The 18,340-nt window shown below is 47.1% G+C and overlaps 1 long non-coding RNA gene across 1 annotated transcript; it reads right to left on the bottom strand.

Moving 5' to 3' along the window:
• Positions 1 to 182: 182 nt before the first annotated feature.
• LOC146752323 (uncharacterized) lies at positions 183 to 2,555 on the bottom strand. The gene is made up of 3 exons (XR_014940647.1): positions 2,484 to 2,555; positions 1,784 to 1,900; positions 183 to 383 (listed from the first exon to the last, which is right to left on the bottom strand). It is a non-coding gene; the product is annotated as an uncharacterized LOC146752323 (long non-coding RNA).
• Positions 2,556 to 18,340: the final 15,785 nt, after the last annotated feature.

The raw sequence follows: 18,340 nt of genomic DNA, 5'->3' as shown, positions 1-18,340 counted from the left end.
ATAGGGGAAAAACCTCAGCACAGACTACTGCACCTGGAGCACTGTATAATAGAAACTAGATTTTACTTTACTGTTCTCTGCTGTATTTCATACAACACCTGTCTTACCTGTGACATGAATCTTGAAGGTGAGTTTCTGGCCAGCAGCCTCGCAGCTGTACTCCCCTGCATCTTTCTTCTCCACCTGGCTCACCACCAGCCGACGCTGTTTGCCCTCTGACTCCACCCTGAACTTCTTGCTCCAGGTGATCAGTTTCCCCTCCTTGTACCACTTCACCTCCGTCTTCTCCTGGGCCACCTCGCAGCTCAGCGTGGCATTTTCTGTTGGTGCAGCCTTCACCTCCTTCTGCACCTTCTCCTTGTTGATAAAAGCATCTTCTGCTTCTGGAATTGAAGGCAAACGGGCACATTTAAGACATGAATCTTTTCTACACAGCCTTCCCCAAATGCCCAAATTAGTCTTTGGACTGTACCGTTGAGGACAGCTTTCCCACTCACATTTCCTGACAGTGCTATGAACTGAATGCCAACATCTGAACTATATCAATTGCCAGTGAAGAACTTCCTCCCTGCCAGACCAAAACAGCTTAGATAGCCCTAAACTTGTTTTCATTTCCACCAGTATCATGTTCCAAAATCTTCAAAAATTAAAAAACACCCCTTTCCCCACTGTCCAGCAGCACACCAGCATACGCAGTCATTGAAAAGTCTGTTTCATACAAGGGGACAGGCATTAAATTGTCCAAACAAGCTGACAGCTGTAAGTTGCTTTGCCAGCAAAAGCCAGGTGAGGGTCAAGGTTAAATTCTGTTTGTAATTAAGTCATAGTGAGGAAATGTATTTTTCTCACCTACATATTTCTGAAAACAATTCTAATATCTCCTGAGTTTTCAGAGGCAGTAATAAAATGGTTTCCCCTATGGAATCATAGAACGATTTGGGTATAGAAGGAAGCTTTAAAGATCATCCAGTCCAACCTCTTGCCGTGGTCAGGGACATCATTCACTAAATGAGGCTGCCCAGGGTCCCCATCCAGCCTGGCCTTGGACACTCCAATGATGAGTCACCCACAACCTTCACCGGACAATCTGTTCCAGTGTATCACCACCCTCATCATAAAGAACTTTTCTCATGTCCAAACTGAGTCTACCCTCTTCACTTTTGAAACTATTGCCCTTTGTTATGTTGCTATAGACCCTGGTAAAAAGCCTTTTTCCACTTTCCTATCAGACTCTCCTAATAAATAGAACGCCTGTCTTCCTCCATTTTGGAAAGAAAAGCACCAGCTTGAAGCCTTTCTATTTTTAAGCATTTCTTTTGTACCTGCTATAGAGAAGAAAACAAAAGAAAATACAGGAAAACCTTTTTAGTTGCAGGTTTCTTTAATTTAATAGAAACCACCAGTGCCGCCTTCTAGCATTGTGACCAAATGCTGTCTCTGAGACTACTTAGGAAGAAGCATTTGCAGGGGTGTGCTTGTGCCCTGAAGATATCTTTAATATTCTTTAATTTCCCCTGAAATTATTGACTTCTCATTTTGCTATCATTGCATCTACTTGAGATCCCCAGGGAAATTCCCCAGTTATTTCCAGTCTGTCTTAAGCTGAGGCTACCCAAGTCCTAAGTGTTCATAGCTTCAGAAGGCAAAGAGGAATGTACACAAATTAAACAGAATTTAAGGACCGTCTACATCACTGAATGCTGGGGCTGAATGTGTCAAACCACTTAACTTTCCCCTCCTTCTTTGTTGGGGGATTCAATACAGTCGAAACAATTTCTCTCACCTGTGACATGAATCTTGGTGAGTCTTCTCCTGGGCAAGCTCAGCGTGGTATTTTGAGTCAGTACAGCCTTCACTTCCTTTTGTACCTTGTCCTTGCTTGTAAACACGTCTTCTTTCTCTGCAGGGACATCAGAACAGTCAAACCGTTTTGCTGTAGTCTGCTGTAGAGCTTACTCCAGTTCCCCGTTTTCACTATACTTGCCCTTCACAGGGAGCATCCTGATGCCTCATTAAGACAGGAAAACACTTTCCTCTCTATTTTGCCTTCATGCGGGGGGGGCACAGCGTAAGGCAGCGGCTTTGAGGGGGGTGTTGGGGCTGTTTGGCACTGGGGGGGGGTTATTGGGTTATTGGGTGCCCCACCCCCACACACAATGGGGTGTTAATGTGGGGGGGGGGCTTAAATCAGTTGCGTTCCCTATAGCGCCGCCCCCCCCCCCCCCATTAACCCCCCCCTTTATCCTCACGGCTGAGCCCCCCCCCCCTCAGCGCCCCATTCATCTTGATGGAGGGGGGGGGGGGTTTGGCACACGACCCCGGCGCGGCTTAAGGCACATCGTCGACAACACCCCCCCCACCAACCCCACCCGGGGGGGGGAGGGGGGCGATGTGGGGAGGGGGGGGGGTTGCGGGGTTGGGGGAGGGGGTGGGCAAAGCGCAATATGGGGGGGGGGGGTCACAAATTGGGGCGTGGTCTTTACCTGGAGGGCAGCGGCTGCACAAAGAGCCCGCGGGGGTCGGAGAGCAGCACTTTGGCTGGGGGGGGGGGGTCCACGGGGTCCGGGGGTAATGCTGCCCCACCCCCTCCCCTCCCCCACCCCCCACTGCCGACCCCCCCCCGCGTTGCCCCCCCGCCCCAACGTCAGCTCCTGCGGCAGCTCCTCGTCGCTCTCCTCCTCCTCTTCCTCGTCTGGGGGGTCAATATGTGGGGGGGGGGGTCCCATCGGGCAGCGGCAGCTCCGCCGGCTCCGATTGGCTGAGCCGCAGTGCGCGGGAGCGGCTGTTGTGTGCCGGTCGGTGGAGGGGAGGCTCTTCATGGAGCTGCCCCGCAGCCAACAACAGCCTGAATGAGATCCTGGAGTCCCAGACGCTGGAGGATGAGCCGGGAAAGAGCAGAGGCTCCCCACAGAAGGGCAAATCACGTCTGATAACGTGAGTGTGGAGCACAGCCAGCCCCTTCCTCACATGTGTGGGGCTTCCATGTTCCTCTGTGCCCATTGCAGTGTGCCACCCCAATCCTGCTGCCCAGCCAGGAGTGGATGGGATGAGCAGGTTGGGATGCACAGAGCAGTGCTCAGACATTGCTGGGACATTTGTGCACTGCTGTTGAGCTTCCCTTTGTGCAGCAGGGGAGAGGATGGAGGTTTACAGGTGGATGGTTGTTCTTTCTATGGCATTGCACAGGTGGTAGAACCATGTCCATTCCCAAACTTATTCCAGGGCATGCGGGAATTTGTGCAGTTGTAGTTCCTGAATTGTGCTATTTAAAACCCTCCTGTAAATGGGGATGTTTTGTAATGCCTGCTGGGGCTGCAGGCAGCATTGCCTTCCTCCTTAGAGGGCAGGTTTAATCACAAACCTCCCTATTTCCTATCACAAACGTCCTACAAACCATGTCTGGGCATTGCTGTCTCGGCCTGGATCTCAGCTCCTGAGACTGTCAGATGTGAAGCAGCAGCAGCTGGGACAGGGCTGGCTCTGTGTGCCCTCTGTGGGTCTGTGGGCACAGAGTGGGGCAGAGGGATGACTGTGAGAGGGAGGAATTGCCCAGCCACTAGAAAGAGGAAATCAGCTGAAAAGGGGAGATTTGAGAAGCACTGAGGCTGTGGCTGCTTTGACAGTAAGAAGAAACCAAGCTGTCACTGTGCAGATGGGAACTCCAGTAGGAGAGCTGTGGTGGCTTTACAGATGGCAGACAGCAGCTGGAGTGTAGAGCCAAGGGTAGGGGGGGGATCTTCCTCTTAGCAATGCCATGCAAAGAATGATGCAGACTCCTGCAGGGTCGGCTTTGCTGTGTGACCCTGGGTGGAAGCAGCTGGAAGGTCTCAGCCCTTCTGCGTTATCCCAGGAGCTGGGGCAGTGCTCAGTCTCATCCCACCTCTGCTAATAGCAAATGCAGAATCCCTTATCTGAGTGCCCTTTTCTCTCATGTAGAGTCACCGACCCTGGGAAGTTCACAAAAAGTTTGGGTGTTGTGTTGAGGGATGTGATTTAACTGGGAAGTATTGGTGATGGTTGGACTGGATGATCATAAGATCATCCAGATCATAAGATCTGAGATCATAAGATCATAAGATCATCCAGGTCTTTTCCAACCTTGAAAATTCTATGGAGTTGTAGCAGATTGTGGGGGTGTAGGTGTGGTATATATATGTACACAGATGGGAATATCCGTATGGAAAAGATAGATCCATGTGTGTTCTGGGCTGCACTGAAAAAGGGGTGGCCAGCAGGAGAGGGAGGTGATTGTCCCCTCCTGCTCAGCTCTTGTGAGGCCATATTTGCAGCACTGTGTCCAGGCCTGGGAAGGATGTGGAGCTGTTGGGGGGGGTCCAGAGGAGGGCCACTGTGATGATCAGAGGGCTGGAGCAGCTCTCCTATGAGGAAAGGTGGAGGGATCTGGGCTTGTTTAGCCTGGAGAATGGAAGGCTGTGGGGAGACCTCATTGTGGCCTTTGAGTACTTGATTGGAGCGTATAAACAGGAGGGGGAATGGCTGTTTATGAGGGTGGACAGTGATAGAACAAGGGGGAATGGTTTTAAACTGAGACAGGGGAGGTTTAGGTTGGATCTTAGGAAGATGTTTTTCGCTCAGAGGGTGGTGATGCACTGGAACAGGTTGCCCAAGGAGGCTGTGGATGCCCCATCCCTGCAGGCATTCAAGGCCAGGCTGGATGTGGCTCTGGGCAGCCTGGTCTGGTGGTTGGCATCCCTGCACATAGCAGGGGGTTGGAACTGGATGATCTTTGGGATCCTTTTCAACCCAGGCCATTCTATGACTGTACAGTTCCATAGTGGAACAAATATAAAATGCTAACTATGTAAAACATGGAGTCAGACCTGTGTGATTTGTCCACACCAGGAGGTGATTAGAAAACAATTTGTAAGCTACAAAGCTGCTTGCTGGAAAGGAAAAGAAAATAAAACTACAAGAATAAGGGAAAACATTTCTTCCTGAAAATAGGAAGAATAATGGACCTGACATGAAATTTGGGTGAAGCTGCCTGATTTTATGAAGCTATTCCCATTGTTTTCTTGGTGCTGTGTTTCCCAGATGAGTGGTTTCTGGCTGTGCTGCAGCACCAGTCTGCATGTGAACATCAACTCTATTCACCATCTGGGAAGATTAGGACTTCCCTTCTCCCACCAGCACCACTGAATTACAGTTACTCAGTGGTTAAACAAAGGAATCCTTAAAGAAGGGTTTACAGCTGTCGTGTTATCTGAAGTGCTTGGGGCATTCTGATGCTATTAAGCTCTATGTATTAACAAGTTCAAAAAGAAAAGGTAGGCATCTGATTGTTGTGACAGTTTCTAAGTGATTTGGAAAGCTGTACCACCCAACCACTCCTTCTATTTGATGGAGGTGACAAAGCTCAGTTTAATTTCTGACTGCTGTTTAAATTCTGAAGCTGGAGCTGGTTCCTGGAGCAGAAAAAGCTCGGAAGCTGTCCCTCCTACAAGCAGGCACCTCTGAGCAAAATATGACATCTCGATTTCTGATGGTAAGGTCAGGAGATCTGATTCCAGCATCTAGCTTTCGGCTTCATGCTGTGTTAGTGGGACCTTTGGCATCTAGCACTGACCAACAGCAACTGACAGGCTGGTAACAGAGCACCCCAAAGCAGTTATGTGTCTGTTTATGTTATGAGGGAAAATGGTATCGCATTGAGATTTCATGTTTTTACACTTTGCAGATCTAACTAGCTGCTGGAAGAATCCTGTACGCCATGTTCACACCATTTTCAATGAGCTGGATGAGTCTGTTGTTGGCATTTTAATGCCATTTACCAGGCAGGCAATATGTATGGAGTATTTGGCTCTCTCTACAGTCATGAATATTTGAGTATCTTCAACATGTGGCTCATTGCTTCCATTTCAGGCTGCCCAGAGAAGCTGTGGATGCCTGTCCTTGGTGTTGAAGGCGAGGTTGGATGGGTGATGGGCAGCCTGAGCTGGTTAGTGGGCAGCCAGCCCATGGCAGGGTGTTTAGAACTGAATGATCTTGATGTTTTCTTCCAACCCAAGCCCTCCTGTGATCCTATGATTCTGTGATTTCATTCAGGTTTATTGAGATGAGTTCTCCTAAATGCGCTGTTCTCCATATGATTATAATTGGAGTCTAGATGGCTGACTGAAACCAGACACCAAACTTTCTGATGGCCAAAATGAAATGAAATCAATCCTTGACTGTGTCAGTAGTCTGTAACTAGAGCCCATCAGGTAATTCCCAGCCTCCTGCCTGTATCAGTGGCTGCACACAGTGAAAAAGTCTGATGGGATTTTAACCTCTAAAATGTTCCAAAGCAACCAGAGGGTCAATATATTCACTATGCAAATACCTGCAGGAATAAGCTTGTCATGTATGTCCTCAGGTACCACAGTAGTTAATGGTGGGACTCAGTAGGTCATGCTGAAAGTTGAGTCTGCTGATCTTGAAGGTCTTTTCCAGCCTAAATGACCTTATGCTAATATTTCTGTATTTATTTCTGTTCAGCTCCCAGAAAACCTCCCACCCAGCCCCCAACTGACCCCGTGGTGAAAAATAAAACAGAAACCTCAGTGACGCTGGCATGGTCCCCTCCGAAGATGCACCTCCCCATTCCAATCCATGGCTACATTGTGGAACCCAATAAACTAACTGGCTTCACGTGGGTGAGTGCCACAAGTCTCATGTCCCCGTCCCAGAGTTCACGGTGAGCAATCTGTCTGAAGAGGCTGATGATCAGTTCCGAGTGTCTGCAGTCAATGCGCATGGACAGAGCCCGTCTCTGGAATTCCCAGGGAGCGTGCACCTTGGTAAGCACAAAAACCCCAATGGAAATGGGTCAGTGTGTGCTGAGCAGCTGTGTTGGTTCCCTAAAGATGCTTCCTTTGACTTTAAGGACAGTAGTGCATTAACACACCAAAGGATTTCCTTTATTCCCAGTTCTCCTATCTCCTATCAACCTCCAGATACCACTAAAGTGATACGAGTTATGTTTCTGTGACAGAGACATGAATATCCTTATCTTTTGATATGTCACATGTGCAAGAGGCAGAACTTTCTGTAACAGATCTTAAGCATAGAAGTGCTTCTTCAAGCACTCATGCAAAGGGAGAAGTAGAAATGTACCTATGATTTAATCTTCCATCTCTAAATGAGATACCAGACTTGCATCTAAAGAGCATTAAGACAAACGTTGTTCTTCCTCAGACCCAGTCCTGGCTGTGAAATCCCCCCTAACAACTGGTGAAGCTGTAACTGGAGGGGATGCCATGTTTACTATTGACCTTACAACAACGTGTTGCGGCACTTGATGCCTCAGTGGTAAAGTCTTACAGGAAAGCGAGACCTGCATCATCAAGAGAACCCAAACTACTCACAGCCTAATCATAGAGAACGTCCCCAAGAACGATGATGGAGCAGAAGTGAAATTTGTTGCCAAAAATGTTGAGTGAGAGTGAGAGGTATTTGCTTTGATCCTTCTCCTTTCCTCTTACAGTCAAGGCATAGTTGCTGTGATCTGATGATTAGAACTGGGGCTGCAGGCATTCACTGACTGTACCAAATACCTGAAATTGCATCACATGGACTGATGTGAGTCCTGGTAATGACCTAAACATGATAGCACTGACTGTAGGGTAAGCCAATCTACCCAGCTGCTTGGTATCTGAACCAGATTGCTTCATGCCAGCTGATGAATGTCTGCAGTTCACAGCTCTTGGCCAGTGCATTCAGTCACCATGTTTACCACTGCATCACCATAGAGCAGTACTTTCAGCTCCAGGTTCAGACAGCCTTTCTGATTGCGCTGGAATAGTTTAGAAGTAGGGGAGCAATCATTCCAATAATATCTCTATCAATCAGCTTAGCATGACAAAGTAGAACAAATAAAGATTCATTATGGGAGGAGCTGTTTGTCATTGGGTGGAAACCTCTGCAGAAGCATGTTTAGAGCATTCTTAATCAGTAGAAGGAGATGTTTGGTTGATTTTTACTTAGTAAATCCTGTAAGAAGACCAAATGAAATATCTTGAATTGCTCAGCACTGACACAATGATGAGTGCAGGAACAAAAGGTGATACTTTTTCAGAGATGTTGCAGCAAACATTGACCACGTTAGCCTGATATCAATTGAAATAACGAGGCCTTTGCTCCTGACAGGTGCTGCAGTGAGATTTACCAATAAGAGCAAAGATGTAGAAAAGATCTGCGCTCGGCTGCGTGAGGAAGCCAAACTGCAGGCTGAGCTTTCAGACACAGGTGCTACTGTGGAGTGGATCAAGGATGGGAAGGAGCTCAAGGCCAGTGAAAATTATGAACTGCACATTGAGGGGAAGAAACACACCCTGAAAATTCACAGCGTCTCTATGGATGATGCTGGAAGTTGTCAGTGCATCTGTGAGGGGGATAAAATGCTCTATCAGCTTTCAGTGAAAGGTATGTGACAGTCTGGGCTGTCCTCTTCCTGCCCAGGGCCAGCAGACTGCATTCACCTGACTCCCCGACAGTCCAGCTGTTGTCAGACAGCATCTGGGGTGTTTTCAGTGGCTGTTTTGACTTGAACTGGCCAATCTGCTTTGTAGAGCCATTTGATTTCTGTGTTCTGTCCTGTGATTCGTCCCTAAGATATAGAGGAAGTCAAGGGAAAGAGAGGAAAAAGAGCATCCCAGCCTTCCTGCTCTTCTCTCAGGGTGGCCACGAGAGATGATGTAAAATGCTCTTTTTGTAGCAGTGATCCCAAATGTAGAAGAGACCTGTGAAGAGTCACAGGGATGTTTACTTAGCTGTCATTCCATGGTGGGCTTTTTCTTGCACAGATGTAGAGAGAAACTGAACTTTCCCACGCAGGTCTCTTTTTTGCTGCAGGGTGTAGGTCTGATCTCTGAGATCCACACGCTGGGCCTTGATTGCAATAAATGAGAGCCCTTTGTTTGCTCCAGTGGAAGACTTTCCATTTCTGCAGTACCCTCTGCAGATGACACAAATGCAAATGCACCTTCTTCCCAGCAACAATTGCCTTTTTTTTTTACTCTGAGTATGCATGAGGCTCTTCATCATATTCTGCTGGCTTTTCACCCTTGTTGGTCCATGGAGAAACAACAAAGCCCTAGAGTAGTGTATGCACTTTGGCATTGGAGAGCTTACTTAATTGCTTCTTCTCAAAGAACAAACTCCAGAGAGGCATGGAGACAGCTCCAAACAGAATTGAATAATGGGACTAAATTGATGGAGAGCAGAACTTCCTCGCAAGGCTTGTCAGCTAGTCTTAATTTTGCTTTTCTTCTCTCTCTTGGTCATGGTAGCATAATATTTCGTACTGGCAGGTCTGCCCCCAGAATTAATTGAATTAGCTGATGGACTTTTCCATGTGCTTTGCATTGTAATGTGACTATCAAAAGAGTAATCAATGCTGTTATTTTAAAATCTGTGCTGGCAAACTGTAAGACAAACAACTGCTGTTGGTAGCTTGGTTACTGCAGAATCAGCTTTCGTGTATCTCATAGATAGGGAAGAGACCCTTAAGGGTCAGCTAGTTGGACTCCCCCGCAATGAACAGGGGCACCGCAGCTCCATCAGGTGCTCTGAGCCCTGTCCAGCCTGACTTTGAACATCCTCAGGCTCACCAATCTTATACCCATGCCACACACTCGCAGTATTTCACCATTCAGCATCGCCACTTGTATCTTCTCTTGCTGTAAATCAGAGCTAGCTGGTAAATCATCTGCTGTGCGGGTCAGCTGTGTCTCTCCCATGGGCATCACGTGGCTGCTGGGAGGCTCTGAAGAGCTGCAGCCAGAGGTGTGTCACCCGCTGGGCCTCGTGCCCAAAGGAGCCCACAGGAAAGTGTTGTTGCAGTTTGTCATGCACTGCACTGCCATGAGACTTGACGTGCCAGACATCCTCTGACACGTGACCTCCTGCATCCAGGCAGGACATCTGAGACGTCTCCTTCAGCCTGACATGGCTGCAGTTTCACACTGGTTTTACTAAGGAAGGAGAAGGCACGTGGATGAAACTCTTTTCCTGCTCTTCCTGGCATTAGCTCATAGTACAAGTAAAGCACTGTCAGGTCAAGCCTGGAGGAGTAATGCTTGTCACTGACATGTTCCTGTTCAGGGTGGAGCTGGAGGGTAAAATAACACAAGAAATTGTCATTGAAATTCAATATCTGTGAAATTCTGCTGGCTGCATTCACAGAACCTGGCGTTAAGATCTGTTTTCTGGTTTCTATCTTGAGCCTCTTTTCCATAACCCAGTTTTCATTTATGAACTGAAGCGCTACTGAAAGCCTTTCGCTGTGTATGCTCATGCTGCAGTACAGCGCTTGTGACCTCTAACAGCACATTCACATTCCTCTGATCACAGGATCCTTAAGGTTGATTAAGACCCTCTAGTCCGACTGCTCACCCATCACCACCATGATGCTCACCATCAGCTAGCTAAAAACTCAGCAGAGATGATAGATCAAGCACAACACTGGATTTGGGATGGCTAGAGAATCCTAAGATATTGAAGGATTGCTTGCAGGTGGTATTGGCTCAGGTGTTCACCCTGCATCCCACCTCCCGTTCTGTTTGGTTGAGAATCATGCATTCTGCAATTTCACTTTGTAATTCAAAGACCCTGGCTTTATCCGTTGAAAAACTGATCTAAAACAAGCCAAGAAGACTCCGTTGGAACTGGTTGATGCAGAACAAAGGCATCCCCAAAGGACAAGTTGCACTGTTTGATGAACATTATTGGATGAGAGCTAAGCTAAGATTTTAAAAGTTCTGGGGCTGTCTCTGAGCATCAAATACAGAGGAAGCCTGCATGATTCCCTGAGAATGGATACCTCCTACTTTGGTGTAGGGTTAAGGGAACACTAGCAGTAACTCCTATCACAAAATGTCACATGGCTCAGACAAAAAAGCCATCAAGAGGGCTTAATTAATAGCACCAAATGGTCACAAGATGGTTTAGGGCAGGGAAGTAATCTATCTATGTGATATTGGTTGGTGCTATTAGTTCTTCACAGCTTGACTCTAGAGGGACTGTTCTTCTTTGGTCATCTAGTTTTAAAAGAATACTTGGCTCCTGTCTATTACAATTTTTAACGAATTATTTGTTCACTGATGCCATAAATGTGCCTGGCATAGCAATTGGCCTTGGTGTATTCAGTGACTGAAAGCGACAGTTGTTGCTCTAAGAAATGCAATACTAAGCTAGGTCTGCCTGTAGCTAACAGCCATCAGCTTGCTCCTCAGGCAGGTTCTGTGTGGATGGAATGAAGGGCATGAAATACTGATGTGCTCATCAAACGCTGCTTGTTAGCTTAGAGACAAGGTGTTGAATAGGTTTGTTCATGTATTGCAAACATGTTACTTAGCTGCCTTCATTTTAGCTTCAGAAGAACATGTGCAGAATACAGAATTGATTAAAAGAAATAAGAACTGTCTGCATAGAACTTACTCTTTCCTTACACAGGAGAATCAAGCAGATGTTTGTATGTGAGTACCTCCAGAGGTGAAACTCGATCACCCAAATGTAATGAGCAGAGACATTACAATCAGTTCTAACTGTATCTTCATGCTGTGCCGAATAAGCCTGAGTCAGGATGTAAACCACTTTCTCTTTTTTTCTTCAGATGAAGCCATTAATCTTGTCAGCAAGTCCAAAACGACTCCCGAAATATCAGTCACTCCTTCTGAAGACCTGGAGCTGGTGTGTGAGGTGTCAGCTGCAAGCGGAGCTGTCGTATGGAAGAAAGATCAAACAGAGGTGAAGCAGGACCAGAGGACAACCATCATTTCCCAGGGGACGCACCTCAAGCTCATGGTCAAATATGTGACCCTGAAAGACCAAGGGAGCTACAGCTGTGAAACAAAAGATGACAAAGCAACATTCCAAGTGAAAGTCAGAGGTGAGAAAATGCTTGAAATCCCAGAGATAAAGGAACGCTTCATTTGGTGTGTCTTGCATTGGGAGGATCAACTGACAGCCTCTCTGGTGCAAAACATTTTGGCTATAGGACTTTCTTTGTCATCTAGTGTCATAGCAACTCTTTTCTACATGTGCTTTTCCATCCAGGAATGAATTACTGCAACAAACCATAGGCAAGGAGGGTAACTTGTGCAGCTCTTGTAGTCAGCTGGTGTCTGCAGGGTTACAGTGCAAGAGCACACCAGGCATGCAAGGAGTGAGAAAAGGGGAGGTGTTTGAAGAGATCTGGTTACAAAATTTTAATGACACAATTAGGTGGAAAATGCCACTAATCAGACTCATAAATGGCCTGGGTTGCAAAGCCCCACAGTGCTCATCCAGTTCCAACCCCCTTCTTCCTATGTGCAGGGTTGCCAAGCAGCAGCCCAGGCTGCCCAGAACCACATCCAGCCTGGCCTTGAATGCCTGCAGGGATGGAGCATCCACAGTCTCCTTGGGCAACCTGTTCTAGAGGGCCGTTCCCTTCTGATTTTCTGGAAATGTAGAGAGACATCAGAAGAAAAAAAGAGAAGGGAGGAGGTTCAGCAGTGCATGCAGGTGTTCTAAATCTCATGTCCAAATCTGCTATCAGACTGAGAAATGTTTAGCTTTGTGATATGATGTGATATGATGTGATATGAAATGATATGCTTATCATTTCCCAAGGCAAAATAGAGGGGAAAGTATTTTCCTGTCTTAATGAGGCATCACGATGCTCTCTGTGAAGGGCAAGTATAGTGAAAACGGGGAACTGGAGTTAGCTCTGCAGCAGACTACAGCAAAACGGTGTGACTGTTGTGATGTCCCTGCAGAGAAAGAAGATGTGTTTACAAACAAGGACAAGGTACAAAAAGAGGTGAAGGCTGTACTGACTCAAAATGCCACGCTGAGCTGCGAGGTGGCCCAGGAGAAGACAGAGGTGAAGTGGTACAAGGAGGGGAAACTGATCACCTGGAGCAAGAAGTTCAAGGCTGAGTCAGAGGGCAAACAGCGTCGGCTGGTGGTGAGCCAGGTGGAGAAGAAAGATGCAGGGGAGTACAGCTGCGAGGCTGCTGGCCAGAAACTCACCTTCAAGATTCATGTAACTGGTAGGAAACACATTTTGGTTGATATTCTTTGATTATTCCATAGTCTGGCTGTGGAAACGTCAGTGTGAATGTGTCCTCTTGATTCTTCCATGAAACTGTTTTGGGGAGGATGAAAAGAAATGCTTACAAACGTGCAGCTAAAATGATTATTTGTTTTTAACAGTGTTTCATCCAGCTCTTCCCCAACGACTACTTTTATAATGAGCTGTCCATAGATGTCCAACTGTGATTTATACAATGTGCAACACTGCTCTACCAGTTGATATTTCAACAGTAGTAGTTACAGTTCTCTACTGTGGGTGCACTGAGGTTTGGTTGTTGGTGTCCTAAGAACTTTTAGTCAGAGGCATTGCACTTGCCTTTGGCTTGTTGAATCCCACGTTGACGACCATTCGTTCCATGTTCTGTAAATGTAATGACCAGTTGTCATGGTTTTGTAATTTTGTAATTTTGCTATCAGTATTCCACATCATAACATCATGTAAAGTATGGATACTTCTATTGAATGTGCAGTCCACAGAAGAAGACTACATATCCCAGAGAACAACAGGGTTAATGATAAGTCACGGGACCAGGACTCTATATAATCTCATTTCCAGGCTGGAGTGCCCTCCTTCTTCTCTCGAACTTCTCGGAGAGTGGGAAGCGTTACAGCCGTGTCGCCTAGAGTTCACAGTAGGCCTCTCGGTTTTCGGGGACTCTCTCTCTCTCTCTGTTTCGTTCGATTTGTTAGCCTCAATTATATTATATGTGTTATCTTGTATTTCGGTATCATATTTAGTAAAATAAGTTTTTCCTCCTTAGATTGTCGCTGTTTTATCCCACTCCCTTTTTCCCCCTCCTTTCCGGGCCCCGGGGGGGGGGGGGGCCACGGGGTGGCTTCCCCTGTCACGGGCATAGGTAAATCTAAGTAACCCGTGACAGATTTTTTGGTGGAGAATGCGGGCATAGAGCTTTTTAGCTTTTAGAACGACTCTCTCTTTACTCTTAAAGAGCTTCGTTAGGGGAGTGTTATCTTTTCGTAGCTGCTCACTGAGAACGTGACCTTGAAATACCAGACAAATTGTCAGCATTAAGGGCTGCTGTACATTCTCAGCACTGCTATCTAACTTTTGTGTAGAAAACAAAGGGATTTCTTTCTCCCTTAGAGCAAAGCTAGCTAGCTCTGACTTTTACAGAGCCTGCCAGCTATGAATCCACTCTTCATTCCAGTTGCTCTGTTTAAGGGATTGAAAGCAATTATGATCTTCTTAAAGTATTGGTCAACTATTAACACCATAATTTGGTGTTGTGGAATTGTGCAGGTATATAGCCTAATAAGGTGGATACTGATGGAGACACCTGCCTGGTACTTTTATGAGATGTGGTATGGTCAGAATTTTGGCACCTACACCCCAGATGGAATTGTGAATCTTACAAACACTTGCATCCCAGATGGAATTGCAAATCTTACAAGTACTTGCATCCCAGATGGAACAGGCAATTTTACAAACAGCACCATGTTTAATTCATTGTACAGGCTAAAAAAACCCTTTTTATTTAGGTTGTACTCTCAGGTTTCCACACGCCTTTCAGTAACTGAGATAGGGTTCATACTTGCATCCATGTTATCACTATTAATGAATGCATATATGTTCCTATGCATTCGTTCTATGCGGAAGTCTCCTCCAGAACCAGAGAATGATGACTGGCAGGGAATATGGAAAGGTTTAGGAAAAGTCTTAGAAGCATGGGGACCCGCAGTGTCATGGGATTTCACTCTTGAACACCTAAGGGACCCTAAGAAATTAAGTGAGTATTTGGGTCAGAGATCTAAGGAGGTAAACCTTATGTGGGGTTTGGCTTATGCATACCGTGCTTTGTATCATACTATTCTGGAGAGAGAGAGTTTCCGATCTGAGATTCAAGCCCAAGTTAATTCTGATCAGTCACAGGAGGCATCAGTAGCAATATCAGTTGCCCCTGTGGAAGGCAAGAAATGGAAACGGGTGTCCATGCGTCTAGAACGAAAAGAAGGAGAAGCACAGGGGGGGGTTGCAGAAGACCCAGGTGCCGGGCATGGAGCAGTACCGAAAAAAGCAAAGGCAAAAACCAAGAGGCATGAAGAAGAGACTGATGAGGAGGAGGAAATCACCTATTGTCGACCTCTGAAGCTGACTGAAATCCAAGGCTCAAGAAAGGAGTTCACACGGCGTCAAGATGAAGGTATCCTTGCTTGGTTGCTTCGCTGCTGGGACAACGGGGCCAACAGCTTGTCTCTAGATGGTAATGAAGCTCGCCAACTAGGAAGCATTGCCCAAGATGCAGGTATCGACAGAGGGATTAGCAGATGTTCGGATGGAGCTGCCACTCTCTGGTTGCGGCTGTTAGAAGCCGTGAGAGAAAGGTACCCCTATAAGGATGCTTTGAAGCCTAAATTTGATAGTTGGAATACCGTCCAAAAAGGTATTCAGCGCTTGAGGGAATTGGCCATGGCGAAAATGTTGTACAGCCCTGATCCAAGCGAACTTGACCCTGAGAGAGTGAGGGCCGATCCTGACATGTGGCAGAAAATCACAAGTACAGCACCAGAGAGAGTGGCACAGTCATTGGTAACAGGTTCTAAAGGGTTCGTGGACAGATGGCCCCGAGTTGTTGAGCTGATTATAATGCTTCAAACCACCGATCAGCAGCTCCCTCAACTGCATGCCGCAGTTTCTGCCATCTCACGGCTAGAAAACCGAGTAGATGAAATGTGCAAGAAATTGTTTCCATCAACTAATTGCAATGATCCCGTAATAGTATCAGAAACAACTGATGAAGGTCAATCCTCGTACGGGCCACCAGGTCTAATGAAGGATCTGATCAAAGTATTCCAGTCCTACTCCTCACCTGCATCATCAAAAGTCTCAGCTGTTAAACGCACACGCTTCCCAGCTCGAGCAAAGAACAACAGTACGATTGCACTGCGTGTTTCCATGTGGCGCTACCTACGTGACCGTGGAGAAGACATGAGGAAGTGGCATGATCAGCCTACTTCTGCACTACGAGCACGGGTGAAAGAACTACTAGACATACCAACCACCAGTGGAGTTGCTCCAGTCATCACAGGTAACCAATAGAGGGGCCCTGCCCTCAGTCAGGGGAGGGAAAGGGATAATAGAGTTTATTGGACTGTGTGGATTCGATGGCCTGGCACATCAGAACCACAGGAATATAAGGCGCTGGTGGATACCGGTGCACAGTGCACCCTAATGCCCTCCAGTCATGAAGGGACAGAATCAATCCATATTTCTGGAGTGACTGGGGGCTCTCAAGAATTGACTGTGCTGGAGGCTGAAATAAGCCTCACTGGCAAAGACTGGCAAAAACACCCTATTGTGACTGGCCCAGGGGCTCCATGTATACTGGGTATTGATTACCTCAGAAGGGGGCATTTCAAGGATCCTAAGGGGTATCGATGGGCCTTTGGGATAGCTGCTGTAGATATGGACAACATTAAGCAGCTGTCTGTTTTGCCTGGCCTGTCAGAGGACCCGTCTGTTGTGGGGCTGCTACGAGTAAAAGAGCAGCAGGTACCGATTGCTACAAAGACAGTGCACAGACGGCAGTATCGCACCAACAGGGATTCCTTGCTCCCCATTCATGATTTGATTCGCCAGTTGGAGAATCAGGGAGTGATCAGTAAAACTCACTCACCTTTTAACAGTCCCATATGGCCAGTGCATAAAGCCAGTGGGGAATGGAGGCTGACAGTAGACTACCGTGGCCTGAATGAGGTCACACCCCCATTGAGCGCTGCTGTGCCGGACATGTTGGAACTCCAGTACGAGCTGGAGTCAAAAGCAGCCAAATGGTATGCCACCATTGACATTGCCAATGCCTTCTTCTCTATTCCTTTGGCTGCAGAATGTAAGCCACAGTTTGCCTTCACCTGGAGGGGCATTCAGTATACTTGGAACCGTTTGCCCCAAGGGTGGAAACACAGCCCAACCATTTGCCATGGGTTGGTCCAAACTGTACTGGAACAAGGTGGTGCTCCTGAACACCTGCAGTACATTGATGACATTGTTGTGTGGGGTGATACAGCAGAAGAGGTTTTCACAAAAGGAGAGCAGATCATCCAAATTCTTCTACAAGCCGGCTTTGCTATTAAGCGAAGCAAAGTAAAAGGACCCGCCCAGGAAATTCAGTTCTTAGGTATAAAGTGGCAGGATGGACGTCGTCACATCCCAACAGATGTGATCGACAAAATCACTGCCATGTCTCCACCAACTAGCAAGAAAGAGACACAATCTTTCCTGGGTGCAGTAGGCTTTTGGAGGATGCACATTCCAAACTACAGCCTCATTGTAAGCCCCCTTTATCAGGTGACGCGGAAGAAGAACGATTTTGCATGGGGCCCTGAGCAGCAGCAGGCTTTTGAACAGATTAAACAAGAGATAGCCCGAGCTGTAGCTCTGGGGCCAGTACGGACTGGACAGGATGTAAAGAACATCCTCTATACTGCTGCTGGAGAGAAAGGCCCCACTTGGAGTTTGTGGCAAAGAGCCTCAGGAGAGACCCGAGGCCGACCCCTGGGATTCTGGAGTCGATCATATAAGGGGTCTGAAGAGTGCTACACTCCAACTGAGAAGGAGATCTTAGCCGCGTATGAGGGGGTTCGGGCTGCTTCCGAAGTAGTCGGGACTGAAACACAGCTCCTTTTGGCACCTCGACTGCCAGTGCTGAACTGGATGTTCAAAGGACAGGTTCCCTCCACTCATCATGCTACCGATGTCACCTGGAGCAAGTGGATTACGCTGATTACACAGCGAGCGCGAATGGGAAACCTCAATCGTCCAGGAATCCTAGAGGTAATCATGGACTGGCCTGAAGATAAAAAGTTTGGAACATCACCTGCAGAAGAGGTATCACGTGCTAAAGAGGCCCCACCATACAACGAATTACCAGAAAATGAAAAGAAATATGCCCTATTCACAGACGGATCATGTCGCATTATAGGGAAGCATCGCAAATGGAAAGCTGCTGTGTGGAGCCCCACACGACAGGTTGCAGAGGCCACCGAAGGTAAGGGAGAATCAAGTCAGTTTGCAGAGGTAAAAGCTGTCCAGCTGGCCTTAGATGTTGCTGAACGGGAGAGGTGGCCAATGCTGTATCTTTATACTGACTCATGGATGGTGGCAAATGCCTTATGGGGGTGGTTACAGAGGTGGGAACAAAACAACTGGCAACGGAAGGGTAAATCTGTTTGGGCCGCTGAATTATGGAAGGACATTGCTTCCCGAACAAAGAATATGGTTGTAAAGGTGCGTCATGTGGAT

The sequence above is a fragment of the Coturnix japonica genome, unplaced genomic scaffold (assembly GCF_054131305.1).
Source record: "Coturnix japonica strain WE unplaced genomic scaffold, WE-NBRP24 Scf046, whole genome shotgun sequence".
Lineage (NCBI taxonomy): Eukaryota > Metazoa > Chordata > Aves > Galliformes > Phasianidae > Coturnix > Coturnix japonica.
The sequence above is the reverse complement of the archived record's forward strand: the minus strand, read 5'-3'. Positions and strand labels throughout refer to the sequence as shown.